Source organism: Rattus norvegicus, chromosome 1, assembly GCF_036323735.1.
Source record: "Rattus norvegicus strain BN/NHsdMcwi chromosome 1, GRCr8, whole genome shotgun sequence".
NCBI lineage: Eukaryota > Metazoa > Chordata > Mammalia > Rodentia > Muridae > Rattus > Rattus norvegicus.
In genome coordinates, this window is record NC_086019.1 from 52,373,332 (window position 1) to 52,378,328 (window position 4,997).

The following is a 4,997-nucleotide window of genomic DNA, read 5'->3' on the forward strand; positions in this document are numbered from 1 at the left end:
CTAAGGCAGATGTAGAAGGGCAGGCTATCCTGAAGGGCATGTTGTCAGGAGAGTGCAGTCATGAGGTAGGCGAGATGGTGCAAGCCCCTGATAGGCAGGCAATGGACATGAACTTGATGTCACAGAGATCCCAATGCGCATTACACATACCCCAGGAACACCGTGGCTCACTACCATCTCAAAGAGACAAACTGCAAACAAAATACTTTAAAAGGTATTGTGATAAATACTCAGAAAAAAAGTTACTTAAAATGGGCTTCATTTTTTAAATAAAATATTCTACCTTCATTCTTTATTTAAATAAACAAAATACATCAACGTGAAAAGAATTCATTAACAATTTATGCATACTTCTCCAGTAAAATTTATATTACCAAGATACAGGAGGAAAAAATGTATAAAAATCACTCATTTTTATTATGTGACATTAACAAATTAGATAATAGAAAATAAAAGCAAAATGGAAATTTTCATAAATTTAGTTTAAATAGTGTACATTGAAGAGGATAAATCAAATTGATATACCCTACTTTCTATAAAAAAAACTTACTTATGAAGGTTAGTCCAATGTTAAATTCAAGGATTTAATGACACACTGTGACACTTTCTTCTGTTCCGGACAGTCTGTGATGAGCCGAAGCCATCCCCAAGGACCTGCTGACTCCCTGCCTAGTCCCCAGGAAACCAGGCGGAGCTCCCCAGGCCCCGCCACAAGAGCACTACAGCCACAGGGGCACAGGGTGGGAGCGGCTTCTGGACTTGAGCAGGTATTTATGTGTTTGCCTGTCTGCCGCTCCCCAGATTGGGGCAGGGGTGGACAGGAGGGAAAGAGGATGCAAGGAGCTCTCCAGGCTCAAGGAGGCCAGCCACAAGGCTGCCCTGGTCCTGGAGGGCCCAGTGACCAGCCTCACCCCTCAGGACCTAGCTGGTGAGCGTGGTGGTAGAGTTTGCCAGCCCCTGTGGGGTGGGGCGATGGAGAAGGAACAGAGCTTTTTTCTCTAAAGTGCAATAAAATCTATCAGGGAGCTGGGCATGCAGCAGTGTGGCTCTGGGCCCTGCTACCCGGGCTGCTGAGGCTGTGCCCTGGCAGGCACTACAGCAGTGGGCAGCGGGTGGGTGGACGGTGAGGGTGGGTTGGGCTGGGCCACTCCTGTTGGAGCAGCTCTCACACCTTTTCTAATAAATGGAGCTGGGTTCACAAAAAAAATAAATAAATAAATAAAAAAATAATGTTCAAAATGTAAGGATTTTCTTGTTTTAAAATTTTAGAAAGTTTGCAAACTCTGTTGACTACGGACACTCCCTTGTCTTCATTTACTCACTAGCTGTATCACAGAAAGTACTGTGGAATCGAACCGAATAAGCATCTACAGCATGCCTCGTCCTTAGGTAGAAACAGCCTGCAGTGCAGATGTGACTACTTTGCTTTTATCAATATATATCCAGAACCTTGACATGACTAAGTCTCCGTACTCTGTACTCCGTACTCTGTACTACAGAAGAATTTATTTATTTAAGAACCAGTTGTAGACATAGGCAGTGGAACAGAATATGCAATGACAGAAAATCACATGATTTAAATAATCAAGAGCAAGACATCAAGTGAGTTATAACCATATGTACATTCTATCATGATAATAACCTTTACTTATGTCACATATAGGTAATGGTTATCTATTCATTTCTTCTATGTTCTTAATCTCTGAAAAAGAATTCCCAGAAATTAATCAAACTAATTTTTAAAATACTGAATAGTGGCAATTAACCTCAGGATAACATGAATTTGCATAGATGCAGAAAAAGACCTTGAGACAGAGGAGGCAGTCAGTATTTTTAAAAGTAAAACAAAGCTAATAAACTGTAAATTATATTCACTTTAAAAAACTATAGATCAGCCTATAACAAAACATGATTAAAAACACCTATTAAAATCAATGTAAAAAATCTAGAAAAAAATCAGATACAAAAAGAAAACCACAAGGATTCAAAGACCCAGTCCATACCAAGACCCCATCTAATGTCTGAGCTTCCATGCAGACAAAGCTATGGCAAAACTACACATGAACATGAGGCAGAGGTTATAAAAACACCAGCCAATCCCTTCACCATGCCAATCACATGATATCTGAACACAAAATATGATATGTCAACACATTAAAAGCTCCAAGCATAGAAAGTGTTTTGTATTAATCATGAAGGTTTTGATTATATCCAAAATATATCCTTCAATTTTGTCAGTGTATATTTGTGTTACAAACACAGTATTCACTGAGATGTATGTGAAAAATGCTGGCTAACAGAAGTACCACTAAAATCTGCAAAAGCTTCATGTGTTTGTGAAGGAGACATAAACAACTTCTAATGGTGGGTTGGGTGATACCCCTCATAATGGAGTGTGCACAGTATACACTGAAGTGAAGAAATTGGTGTGGTCTAGAAGGGTGGGGACTAAGGGCTTTAAAATGAAATAAAAGTGATATACAAATGGGGACAAGAAAGAGAACTCAGAGTCTACTGAGCTGAGGATACTCACTAAGGTATTCTATGCAGAAGGGTCAGGACAATGAGGCATGGGAGTAAACTCAAGTCATGTGATAGATGAAAGAGAGTCACAAAATGGTGGTGGAAGTGTGACAGAAAACAGAACTTAAGAAAACCACTCCTGGGCATATACCAAAAGATGCTCCACCATCCCACAAGGATACTTACTCAACTATGTTCACAGCAGCTTTATTCATAAAAGCCAGAAATGGGAACCATCCTAGATATCCCTCAGCTGAACAATGAATAAAGAAAATGCGGTACTGTAGAGAGCGGCGCGGCGAAACAAAGATGGCGCCGACATCCAGCCTTGTCTGGATATAAACGACTTACTGCGCATGTGCAGGCTTGTCCCCTTGCTAGGGCTCCCTCTAGTGGTGAACAGCGGTACTGCACATGTGCGGTTTATGCACCAGGTGTTAGTTGACCCTTAATATGCTAATGAGGTGATTCATTCTCCGCCAATCCCTGGAGGACAAGTAGTGGGGTGATCCAAGCCCCACCAATCCCTGAGAGATAATTAGCATACTGTTGTCTATATAAGCCGAGCGATTTTGCTGCTCGGGGTCCCTGTTCAAGAGAGCTGTAACACTAAGAAGAGCTGTAACACTGAGAAGAGCTGTAACACTAAGAAGAGCTGTAACACAGTAAAGGCTTGCTAGCAGAAGAATCCTGTTGCCGCGCGTCGTTCTTGCTGGCGGGACATTGGGCGCGCGACAAGTGGTGCCGAAACCCAGAAACCAACATCGCCGGTGCCGAGGGGACCCTTCAGTGTGCTGAAGAGGATTCAGAACTGCGAGAAGGTAAAATAAAAGGTAAGCTTCGAGAGGCATGCCCCTTTTTGGAAGAGAGCATGTCAGAAACGGAGCAGAGTGAGAAATTAGGCTTCCGAGAGGCATGCCCCTTTTTGGATTTAAGAGAGCATGTCAGAAAGGGAGCAAAGTGAAAAGGAAAAGGTTACTAAAACAAAAGTGAAAGAGATACAAAAGGCAGAAGAAATGCCCGAGGAAAAAATAGGTATGCCCCGGAGGAGGAAGTACAAGTCATCCGGAGAGGATACTTTGTATCCATTAAAAGAATTAGAAGCCTTAGAACTGGCTGGCAGTGACTCTGAGCAAGAGTTGTCAGAGTCGAAGGAGGAGGAATTAGAGGAAGAGGCAGCCATATATGAGGAAGAAAGATATGGGCCTAGGTGGAGAGCCACTGTGAAGAAACCTAAAGTTATGGATCCTTTGTGGGCAAGGCTGGTAATTTTGTTTCTTTTTTTCTTTGTGTGGGATAGAGAAGCCACTGACGGCAAGCTTAAGCCCGGACCAAAACCTCTTTGGCAAATGGTCCCTGCCTGCTTAGAGGATAAATGATGTGAGGAAGCCATTAGAGCCGTTAGGACAGGTCAGAGGGTCCTTGCAGAACAACAAGAAAGTATGTCAGAGGGAGAAAAGGTCTCAAAAGAAAAAAAGAAAAGAAAAGGAGATAAAAGGAACAGAGAGAAGGTAGAGATAAAAAATGGGGTCAGTGCAGCTTTTGTTGTGGCTCAAGTTGAGGCTATTGCTAGGTATGTGATTAGGCTCTGGAAACCTCACAGAGTCATACTGATCAGATTTGATAGAGGTAGACCGCCTGAAAATTTATTCAGGAGAATCAAACAAAAAGGTAAACTTGAGTGTGCCTACTTGGATTCCTGGTCTCAAGGAGATTTAGCAAGTGACAAGGTGCTTCTCTTAAAAAAGCAGTTTCAATCGGCCCTTGGAGCCTTGCACCTGTAGCTAAGATATGTGTAGCCACTTCAATTTTGTTTTCTGACTGGTTTTAAATGTATAAATATTCTCTACATGCCTTGGTTATGGACTATTGGCTTTTAAGTTATTGGATATGGTTCAAAAAATGTAACATTGATAACAGAAAGTTGACATAAAACTGGTAAAATTTAAAATATGCATATTTCTGTTGATACCTGTTCTGGTATTATACACGCTACTCTGATGACTGGTGAAAAGGCTCGTAATGCCATTAGCCATTGCTTAGAGGCATGGGCAGCCTGGGGGAAAGCCTGATAGTCTCAAGACAGACAATGGGCCTGCCTACACTGCTAAGTCTTTTCAGGCATTTTGCCAGACAATGGAGGTCAAACATACTACAGGATTGCCATACAATCCCCAAGGTCAAGGAATTGTGGAAAGGGTACATTGTACCTTAAAAGAGCTTATAAAAAAACAAAAAAACAAAAAGAGGGAATTGCCAGCAGCCGAACACCAAAAGAACAACTTTCTTTAGTTCTTTTTACTCTAAATTTCTTAATTCTGGATGCGCATGGCCGCTCTGCCACGGATCACCATGCTGCTACTACACCTATAACTAATGCAGAAGTAAAGTGGAAGGATGTCTTAACTGATGAATGGCGTGGCCCAGATCCCATGATTTCAAGATCTAGGGGAGCGATTTGTGTTTTTCCGCAG

General features: G+C 41.9%; 1 protein-coding gene and 1 long non-coding RNA gene across 6 annotated transcripts in view; one reads left to right on the plus strand and one right to left on the minus strand.

The window, feature by feature from the left end:
- Prkn (parkin RBR E3 ubiquitin protein ligase) overlaps positions 1-4,997 on the minus strand; it is a 1,193,833-nt gene that overhangs the window by 1,136,922 nt on the left and 51,914 nt on the right.
- Positions 2,380-4,997, plus strand: part of LOC134482720 (uncharacterized) — a 32,978-nt gene continuing 30,360 nt past the window's right edge. The window contains exon 1 of the long non-coding RNA XR_010059197.1: positions 2,380-3,356. This is a non-coding gene — a long non-coding RNA (uncharacterized LOC134482720). The remainder of the gene's footprint in view (positions 3,357-4,997) is intronic.